The 10,962-nt window shown below is 39.2% G+C and overlaps 1 non-coding gene across 1 annotated transcript; it reads left to right on the top strand.

The window, feature by feature from the left end:
* Positions 1 to 1,478: 1,478 nt before the first annotated feature.
* Positions 1,479 to 1,551, top strand: TRNAE-CUC. Its single transcript has one exon. It is a non-coding gene; the product is annotated as a tRNA-Glu (tRNA).
* The last annotated feature ends 9,411 nt before the right edge of the window (positions 1,552 to 10,962 follow it).

The raw sequence follows: 10,962 nt of genomic DNA, 5'->3' as shown, positions 1-10,962 counted from the left end.
TTTGAAGACCCACGGTTATTTCGGCTGTTACTTTTTGATTCTATGAGGTGACTAATTCTTTTCGATGTCTGGCTGAAGACTTTAAACTTAGCACTTCTTGGGAGGTAACCCAATATCATGCGACATGATAATATCTTTCCTTAACTCTTTCGCTTCAAATGGTAATAGTTTCTCCTTGTTCATGCTTTTAGTTTCATCTTTAGAACATTGAGGACAATGTTAGATTTAAGTTTGGGGGTATGGGAGAAACTTTTTTTTAGTTGCAATTGTTAAACTCCAGAGCTTAGAAATTTATGCCTATTAAGGTTTGCACTAACCAATCTAAGTGGATGGGAACATCTTGGTTGTAGGAGTTGAGGAACCAATCTGATTAGATGGAAACATGTAGAAGAGTCTATTCATAAAAGCACAGAGCTCAGGTATTATAATTAAAAAAAAAAAAAACATGGTAGTTTCGCCATATCCTCGTGATGGAAACATCGAAAGAATCCTGATCACTTTTTTTTTCTTTTTTTTACCATTACTAAGGTGAAATAGAGTGACTGAGATGAAAAAAAAATAAAAACAAATTGAGACCAGACCACCAGACCAACCGGAATAAATACAATAAAGTCGATCACTCGTACCCTTGTATATGCCAACTGAGTTGACCTAGAGTTAGGATTATCGACCACTGGTTCCCTTGTATTTGCCAGTGTGTTGATACTAGTCCAGACCAGTATCTCAGTCCATTAGGATAGGTTCACCTTAGTCAACATCATCCACATTTTTCTCTACATCCATCTTCTTAATCTATCCATGTGATTGGTTGACTTCGGTTTATGATGTACAGAAACTATCTGAGTAGAGCTCTGTCACTTTATATGAATTTTAGTATGCTTGAGTGCAAACTCGTGTACAGCAATTGGAATTTCGCATCAGGGTACTTCCTCCTATAGTCAATGATTGTATACCAACCAAGGAGATTCTTTAGTGCCTTCCAAGGTTCTGCGTAGATATCTAGGGTCTGGAGTATTGGTTTTGTGGGTACACCTCTGGTAAACCCTCCCGAGATTAACTCGGTCACTAGGGACACCTAGTGAGTTAGGATTTTATTTTCCATGTTAGTTTTGCTCGAGGACTAGTAAATAATAAGTTTGGGGGTGTTGATAGACACATTTATGTGTCTAATATGTCTCAATTGTATATATTGTTAGTGCTCGATTTTTTATTTATTGTGTTATTTTATGTCTTTGTAGGAAATTTTAGAGAAATAAGCCCTTGCGGCGAAATGGGCTTAAAAAGTGGTGTTTTACACCCCATGATAAAGTGTTAAAGGCACCCCAGAAATACGCTAAAAGCACCAGGAGGAGTTGTTAAAAACACCCAGAAAAATTACTATTTCCTCCCCAATTGCTAAAGGTACCCCAGGAATGGATAAAGGGGAGGTCCCTTTCTTCCAAAATTTGAAATCAGAAAAAGGAGGGAAAAATTCCATTTCCGTTGTAGTCTAGGTGGTTAGGATACTCGGCTCTCACCCGAGAGTCCCGGATTCAAGTCCCGCCAATGGAACCACAAAATGATTAAGATTTTTGATGGGGTTGTAGTAAGTAGGATTCGTTTCAGACTTGTGAAGGAAATGGAATTTTTATATTTAATAAAAATATATATACAAAAATATTAACAATGGGTGAGAGGTACTTGGACTAAGGATTTGGATGAATTCACTACACAAGGTTCATTCATATATTCTTTGACAATTAAAACTCAATAAAATTAACATAGACTCTGAGTTTGCCAAGATAGATTCTTAAAACATTGATTGTAAGTCCTAAGCATGATGTATCAAAACAACTAAGCTAAGCATACATCATCAAATTAAATAACAACCAATCAATTCAAATCATATTTTAATTTTAGATTAATGCAAAAGTCATAAAAAAGAATAAAATAAATTACCCCAAGGATGAAATTCAGCCTCCTCCGTCGTCCCAGTGTTAGGTTTTAGCTCCTCATGATGAAAACACGCTCAAAATATATTTTTATAGCTCAAATGGTGTTTACGGTGGAGAGAAAAGGAGAAAATGGTGTAAAACTGTAATCTGCGACGCACAAAAAGCGTCACAGAATGAACGACAAAAAAAAAGTGTTGTTCCTGTTTAGACTGCACTGCGACCCACGTATGTGCGTCTTGGACGCTGTTGATAAACGACTGTCCTTGCGAGTCCGTTCTTCGTGTTCTTGGTGTTCTTCATCAGCAGCAGCAACAGAGTTTCATCAAATCTTGATTTCTGCTTCTCTGGACCTCCTCTCGACCTCAAACTCTCGACACCCCCTCTAGGACTACCAAGGAACCTATTTAAACCAAAAACACGCGTTCAATCTCCTCCATTAATCCCAAATAATCTTCTTTTACTCGGGATATTTTCTTTCCTTTTTCAAAGAAATACAAGATTTTCTTTCCTTTAATTCCTCTTCCGCGCTTCTGTTAATGTGGAACAGACTCCAAACAAGTTTCTACAGCATCCCAACTCCATCCAAACACGTACAAACACGCTGAATCCCGTGAACAACTCTTCCCTACACGTATTCCCCTTTTTCCAGCTCGTGGATTGCCTACCCAATTCAAGCCAATTATGGTCGAACCAAACACCCATACCATCTTTATTATGATATATCACATCTTTCCACAAAGTTTAAGCGATTGAATCGCACAAAATCACGTCCAAATGTCCGATCAAACTTCTGCCAGTTGCATGCATCATTTTCCCCGCCTTTTTCTGATTTCAAATTTTGGAAGAAAGGGACCTCCCCTTTATCCATTCCTGGGGTACCTTTAGCAATTGGGGCAGAAATATTAATTTTTCTGGGTGTTTTTAAGAACTCCTCCAGGTGCTTTTAGCGTATTTCTGGGGTGCATTTAACACTTTATCATGGGGTGTAAAACACCACTTTTTAAGCCCATTTCACCGCAAGGGCTTATTTCTCTAAAATTTCCTACAAAGACATAAAATAACACAATAAATACAAAATCGAGCACTAACAATACATACAATTGAGACATATTAGACACATAAATGTGTCTATCAACACCCCCAAACTTATTATTTGCTAGTCCTCGAGCAAAACTAATATGGAAAATAAAATCCTAACTCACTAGGTGTCCCTAGTGACCGAGTTAATCTCGGGAGGGTTTACCAGAGGTGTACCCACAAAACCAATACTCCAGACCCTAGCTATCTACGCAGAACCTTGGAAGTCACTAAAGAATCTCCTTGGTTGGCATACAATCATTGACTATAGGAGGAAGTACCCTGATGCGAAATTCCAATTGTTGTACACGAGTTTGCACTCAAGCATACTAAAATTCATATAAAGTGACAGATCTCTACTCAGATAGTTTCTGGACATCATAAACCGGAGTCAACCAATCACATGGATAAATTAAGAAGATAGATGTAGAGAAAAATGTGGATGATGTTGACTAAGTTGAACCTATCCTAATGGACTGAGATACTGGTCTGGACTAATATCAACACACTGGCAAATACAAGGGAACCAGTGGTCGATAATCCTAACTCTAGGTCAACTCAGCTGGCATATACAAGGGTACCAGTGGTCGACTTTATTGTATTTATTTCGGTTGGTCTGGTGGTCTGGTCTCAATTTTTTTTTTCATCTCAGTCACTCTATTTCACCCTAGTAATGGTAAAAAGAATAAGAAAAAAAAAGTGAACAAGATTCTTTCAATGTTTCCATCACGAGGATATGGCGAAACTACCATGTTTTTTTTTTTTTTTTTTAATTCTAACTCTACTGAGCTCTGTGCTTTTATGAATAGACTCTTTTAGATGTTTCCATCTAATCAGATTGGTTCCTCAACTCCTACAACCAAGATGTTCCCATCCACTTAGATTGGTTAGTGCAACCCTTAATAGGCATAAATTTCTAGGCTCTGGAGTTTAATAATTGCAACTAAAAAGTTTCTCCCACAGAATCACAGGTTCAACAAGCTGTCCTTAACACATTAGTTCGCGGGTATACTCTGAAGTAATGCTAAACCCTAACGTGCAAAGATGTGTCCAGGATAAGACTGCCCGATATAACTTGAGTTAGCACAACGCAAGTTACCCACTCTTGAACTCATCAACAGGGATGGAAGTAAAACGTCGCACAAAAAACAAGAAGAAGAAGAAAATTAGACCTAGAGATAGTCACTGCTTGTGTGTTTTGAAAACAGAATTTCGAGTCATATTTATAAGATGAGATACTTGCAAATCAAGTTAGGTTTTGGTTTTCTTCAAAAACAAGTAAAACTCGTAAAAGGAATTTCCCGCAAATAAAACTCTTAAGAAAATATTTTTGGAATTAATTTCCTAAAGAAAAATTCGCCAAAAATAAAAACGAGTAGAAGAGGAACTTGGTGCATGGTATACGCGCATGGGCATGGGTCGAAACATTTTTTTTTACCCAACCGCTTCACCCACATTGGTTTACAACATATCCATGAGAACATGGTTATATAGTGGAGCACCTCTTTAGTTTTCCACAATGTGGGACTAAAGGTTCCATTTCATTCACTCAAAAATGAGTGAGTATCCTTAGACCCTTAGGTCATGAGATCAAACCACACCAAGACCAAAACCCATTTATTAAATAACTCATTTTCTCCAACACAATCTTCCAAAGGTTTCGAGTCTGCCGGAGTAAATGGTATCTTGGTGTCTTTGTAACATAGGGATAGTGATCAAATAAATATGGTTGCTTGAATTGAATTAATGCAGAGATTTTTGAGAGAGGGTCAAAGATTAAATCATGAATCTGGGTTTTAGAAAAAAATTCCGGCAACCCCGATCGTATTCAGATTTAAATTTCTGGTTTCCCGATAATTAACGGCACAATAACGGCTGTTTTGGGAGGTTTTGCAGCAAAACAGGAGAATGGAGTAAGAGAAATCCACCCTAAAGGGTGGTTGCCGAGGTTAGAGGAAAAAGAATATGAGGTTGGAAGAAAGAGAGAGAGAGAGGAGAAGATTGGAGGCGTCTTCAAGTTGGGATTGACTAAGTTACCCTTTGATTAAAGAATTATTTTTTTTTTCTCAACTTCCTCACATCCCATGAAATTATTGACGGTTAAATATTTTAAGCTTTAAATATTTGTAGATGGGGAAAAACGATTTGCTGGTTTTTACGGGATTGAAGAGACTACCGTGTGGAGACTCCTTGAACCGAGCAAAATATTGAACCTCACACAGATGCACTGCAAGAAGGAGTGATTTAAGTTCGAGTGATCAATCTATAAGCCTCCGGCCTAAACCAAGAACAATGGCCGTTCCAGAGTCAATTCGGTCACAAGAGAGGATGGGTTGATCTGTAGGAGGGAAGATGAGAAATGTGTGAGCTCAATGGTGATTTGAGATTATAGGTGTGTTGTGAATTCAGCAAAGAAAAATTCTGAATGATTGAATTTACTCAGCTGAGAGTGATTGCTCAGACGATGAGTTCGTGTAGACGAAAGATTGTCTGTATGAACTTGCCGAGAAATTCTTGTCCCTTTCAATCATGATTCAAAGGCCTTTTATATGACCGTATTGAAAACACCATGATCCCATGAAGTGTGACAGTTGATGGAATCATAGAGTGGGGAAGTGGGAAATCATGTCAAAACCAGTTTCTCATCGTGCAGAGACTTGCTTAATTTTCCACCCACTACTTTGCTGATTCTTTCAACTGATTGCACGACTTGCTCACATTCTCGTCGTGTGTTTAGACACACGTTCCGTAGACCTCCAGACCAAAACCCTAAATAATATCCCCCCATGTGACACGATTGATGTCTCGTGATTGTGGAGTAACTTGCTGACTTTATGGGACGATGAGTCCTTGTATTGCTGAGTTGAACATGATTTGCAAACGTTCTGAGACTCATAGATTGAACATGTCCGCTGAGGAAAAATATCATTATCAAGTAAATATTGCTAACCTGAACAAACCGTGTTGCTGAATTGTTGAATATTGATAGTTGAACCAATATTCTTTAATCTGAGCAAATATTGCTGGTTTGAGCAAATATTGCTCGTTTGATGAATCTGTTGGTAGCAGGATCAAATAAAATATTAATTTAAGATACTGACTGCTGGGTCGAGTAAAAAAGTGTTGATCACGGGATCAACATAAAATTATCAGTATTTGAATCTGCTCAGAATTATGTTTTTGCAGAGCTCTGGATTCAAAACCCTAATTTTAACGAATTGATGATTTATTGAAAATCAACCGCAGAGCGGAGCAGGGACCAGACACATGGGATGATGAGTCCACCATGTAAAGCCTATATGCTTGAATGAGCAAAATATCAAAGTCTCTTGAGGACCAGTTGGTGAGAGGATGATTAAATGCTGGTTTAATCATTTATTAAAATAATGCTCGTGTGAGAGACAGGTAGTAAAACCTAGCTATGAAAAGGTAAGGGACCGACCAAGAGGTTATGAGACCATCTCTTGGTGGTCGTGGGACTAATTGATGGTTATTTGATCAAACCCTCAATTGTTTGAAAAGAGTTTGGACCTAATACATGCAATTGAGTAAATTAGGTCAAAATAATTAAAACATATGGGACCGTCCATTTGCAAGCCTTAGGGCACCCTTGGTCGGTCAAGGGGATGTGCCTGTGTCACCATAATGTCCGTGTCTCAGTCCTGAGAGTTTCGATATTTTCTGGTGCGCATTTGAGCAACATCTTGAGAAAATATGAAGGATTCAAAGTTTTGCTGAAACTTGGAAAAATTCATGAGATGATGAAAAATAATTAATAAAATAGGGGATTGCAAAGTGTGGGACCAGCCACGGCTAGGGCATGACCGGCCAGCTAACAAGCTCGATCCCGCAGCACTTTTCCCAATTTTATGTAATTTTATATATTTTTTATGATTCGAGGGAAATTCCATAAAACTGAAGGATTTTATGAAATTAGGGAACTTCCATGATATTAGGGAAATAAAAATAACAAATAATATAGAGAGTCATGGAGTGTGGGACCGGAAATGGCCATGGCATGGCCGGCCAACCAAGAGGCACGGTCCTAAGACACTACTCCCAATTTTATAATATTTTTTCATGATTTTGGGGAATTTTCATAAAATCAAAGAGGTTTGTTGAAACCAAGGTATTTTGTTGAAATCAGGGAGTATTCATGGAATAAGGAAAACAAAACAAATAATAATAATAAAATAAGGGGCGTGTGGGACCGGCTAGGGCATGACCGGCCGGCTAGGGCCTGGTCCCACGGTTTCCATAATTTTATAATATTTTTCATGGGTTTAGGGAAAAATCATGAAATCAGGGAATTTTCATGGGATGAGGGAAATAATAAAATAATAAGGAACCGTGAGTGTGGGACCGGCCACGGTTAGGGCATGGCGACCGGTTGGTGAGCTGGGCCCATGACACCTTTCCTAATTTTATTATTTCTTTGACATAAGGAAATATCATGAGATTAGAGAATTTCCTTGAAACGAAGGAGATTTGCTCAAATGAAAGGATTTTCATGAGATCAGGGAAAAATAATAAAACATGATAAAATATAAAATAGGGCGTGGGATTGGTCAAGGCGTGACTGGCCGGATGGTGAGCCCAGTCCCCTGGCATCTTGGCTAATATTTTATTATTATCATTTACTTCCTATTTTGCATAGGTTTGTCATTCCTTCGTGTTCTGAAATGCTCGTTTGTGCATTCAGATGTTGGTCTGTGCATTATTGCTAAGTACACCTGCACCATTTTAGTCAGGGCTTATTCGATGTTCAGATGCCCGTACGTTGAATATTTATTATTAACACATGGATTTCTGCTGGGGAAGAACCATAAATTGAAGTAACGAAATATTCGAAGAATCGTAGAATATAGTTGCATATTCAGTTACGATCAGAGATAATTAATTGATGGCTCTATACTAGAAGGCATGCTGTCTAGGAGAAGTAATTATCTGAGAGTTGAGCAATATGAACTTGCTGGAGTGTCATATTTCTCCTATATAGTCATGGAAAACCTGGTTGCATCCTGAAGACGTTGTTGCTCTATACTAGCAGGCATGCTGTCTAGGAGCCGTCTGATCTTTCGATTCTATACAGAAATAATGACTGAAATTGCTCAGTATTCATCAGACGTGTCGTGGCCTCAGCTAGGAGACTACACATCTACATATACTCTGAGAGACAGCCTTCTCAGTCAGAGATTTATGGCATGAGCTTTCATGCTTTAATGAGAGACATGAGTCTCAATAATCATCTGATTGCCAAATCCAGAGTACGTATGATCATGGTTTTACAATTTTACCCTTGTCAAAAATCCACCATCTACATTAAGTCTCCTGCTTAGTGAGGGGCAATCATGTTCCTCAGTCAGCATTGAATGGTGATTTTCTAGGTACATACTAAAATAAGTAATTGAACTTATAAGATAAGATGTTACCGGGTTTAGACTGAATGAGCAAACCCTGGTTTGAGCGCAAACCCCAGTGGCCTAATAGAGCGTCATCCAGCGAGCATAAATTGGTGTAGAACCGCTGATTTGATGGTGGAACCTTGGTTGATCTAGGATTCATGGGCCGGGCCCGAAAAGGAAATCCTTATGGAATTAGGTTTTGGAAATAAAATTTGATATAAAAAGAGTAATTCCTTTTTTTTTCTTTTTTTTTTCACTTTCACACGACCGACCACCATCTTCATCCCCTTCACCTCCTTCACGTCAACAGCAGGAGAAGAAAAAAATTTCGTCGGAGCACCACCGTCGTCCGACCGGAGTTAGCACCATCCGTCCAACTTCCGGCCGGTCGGATGGTTCCAGAAAATGGTGACTTCCAGCAACAACAATTATGATTATAGCTATTCCTCCATCTCCTCTGACGAGGATTCCAAAGCTTATGCGTCCAAATCTAAAGATAAGACGACTCATGATGAGGGGGAAAAGCCTAGCATACCCCTGAATGACCGGAGAGTCACTTATGCTGAGCTTATGAAGCGAAAAGCCGAGATTGGTGAAGAAGAGGATCGTAAGTGTAGGAAGGATCGAATCCGGCGCAAAATACTAGCGGATGAGGAGAGACGCCGATTCGTCGATGGGGTACCTTCTGACTCTGATACCGACGCTTCCGAAGAGGAAACTGTGTGGGTGTTTACCGGAGCGCAAGATTATGTCCAACCAGCGTACCAGGGAACTCCAAAAGATTACGAGACAAGTTGAAGCTGAACTTGAAGCTAAAACAGAAGAAGACTCGGACAATCCTTATACCCATCCAGACTTCATCAATCTCCCTGATAGTGATTCCGACGAAGAGGAGGATTCCTAGAAGGGAAGTGATTGATGATGAATCTGATAACTCGGATGAATCTGATAACTCGGATGAATCTGACGAGTAGCTTTACTCCTGATCCCTTTTTAAACATTTGAATGTTTTCTTAGCCTTCGTAATAGATATCTTGAACAACTTCACTTAAGTATTAAGATTTTCCTTTTGAATGAGAAATCCTTTTATTAATGTCTGGTTCTTCTTGAATAAAATAAAATGAGCCAATCCTTATATGCCGAACCCATTGTGATCTCCCTTTATTTGCTTTATGGTTTCCATCTGTGAAAACATCCAAACACGTCGCAGAAGACATATAACACACAAGACCGTGTGGATTTCTGACCATGTCTAGCCTTGGTCAGTCCCCGGTGCATTATTTTCCTCCGCATCTCCAATATTGATCTTGTTTAAGGCTTAGGGTTTCAGTAAAACTCCCAACTGAATTGACTATCTACAGAAGATAAGTACCTGCCGTGTCTTGTATATATCTTCAAGATTTAGGGTTTAACACTTATGCAAATATTTCTTCCATTCCTGAGTTAGCTTCATTGCAGAAGAAATTTTCTATTGCCATACTTTTCATCATTATGTTTAGTGATAGTACTTCTTCTAGAAACGAACTTCCGTCAAAGCATGAAATAGAAGCGTCTATCTCGGTAAGTTGTATATCTTCTTCGTATCTGTTTGATCAAGGTTATTGATCATAGGAAAATGATTTGTTGCGGGATAATCAGAAGAATACTTCTTCTCACAACTCGAGGCCCAAGCGGACTGTTAGAGTCCTTGCCCGGTATAGGTCGACTTATGCTGAGGATGGATCATCTGTAAGCAATCTTATCACTCTTGAAGCTTTCCTTGCTAAATTTGATAAAATTAAATACTCCTTCATTTCGTCGCAGGCAAATGTTCGTGTCGTTTTTGATGTTATAATGAGAAGGAATGGAAAGTCCGTGAACGTGTTTGAGGTTGAAGATAGCAGCAACCGGGTCTGTGAAGACTCTGCATAATCCGTGGAGGCTGGAGATAGGGTTCATGTTCGCAAATATCCAACAACTGGACTTTTGTTTGAAGATCCTTTGATCAATACTTTCCCGGACAATGAGGTGGTCGGTGGATTCGTCATTCCCAAGTGTCACACGCCTCTGTACACCAAAATATGGAAAATATATGGGCATATTGCTACGACCGAAGTGTGGAAAGGTTTTCTATCAACCCTCCTGACTACAGTTGCGGGGTTGTTATCGATCATTGAGGACATGGACCAGATGCGCCTGCGAGATGTCAAGAATCAGGAATTGCACAGGTGGGACGAGATTATTTTGAACTGTGAGACATTGCGATTCAATGTAGGCTGGATTTTTCATCGTCTCGAGATAATCAAGATTCATAAGGCAGCGGAGGCTGCTGATGCAATTTCTGTGACCACTGTTTTACTGGAGGAGAATAACATGCTCACCTTGGAGTCGGCAAGGGTCGAGAATGCGGTCCAGGATTTGAACACGAAAACCAAAAATTTCCAGAAGAAACTTGACAGGGTTTCTTATAGAGATTATCCATTGCTGGACGGTTGCTCTGAGTGAGCATTCGGGAGAGTTGAAATGTAGGTTTTTTGATAAGGTAGGATAATGTGACAGCATAGAGG

The sequence above is a fragment of the Papaver somniferum genome, unplaced genomic scaffold, assembly GCF_003573695.1.
Source record: "Papaver somniferum cultivar HN1 unplaced genomic scaffold, ASM357369v1 unplaced-scaffold_10, whole genome shotgun sequence".
In the NCBI taxonomy this organism is placed as follows: Eukaryota; Viridiplantae; Streptophyta; class Magnoliopsida; order Ranunculales; family Papaveraceae; genus Papaver; species Papaver somniferum.
Note: the sequence above shows the minus strand (reverse complement) of the source record. Positions and strands in the feature narration are given on the sequence as shown.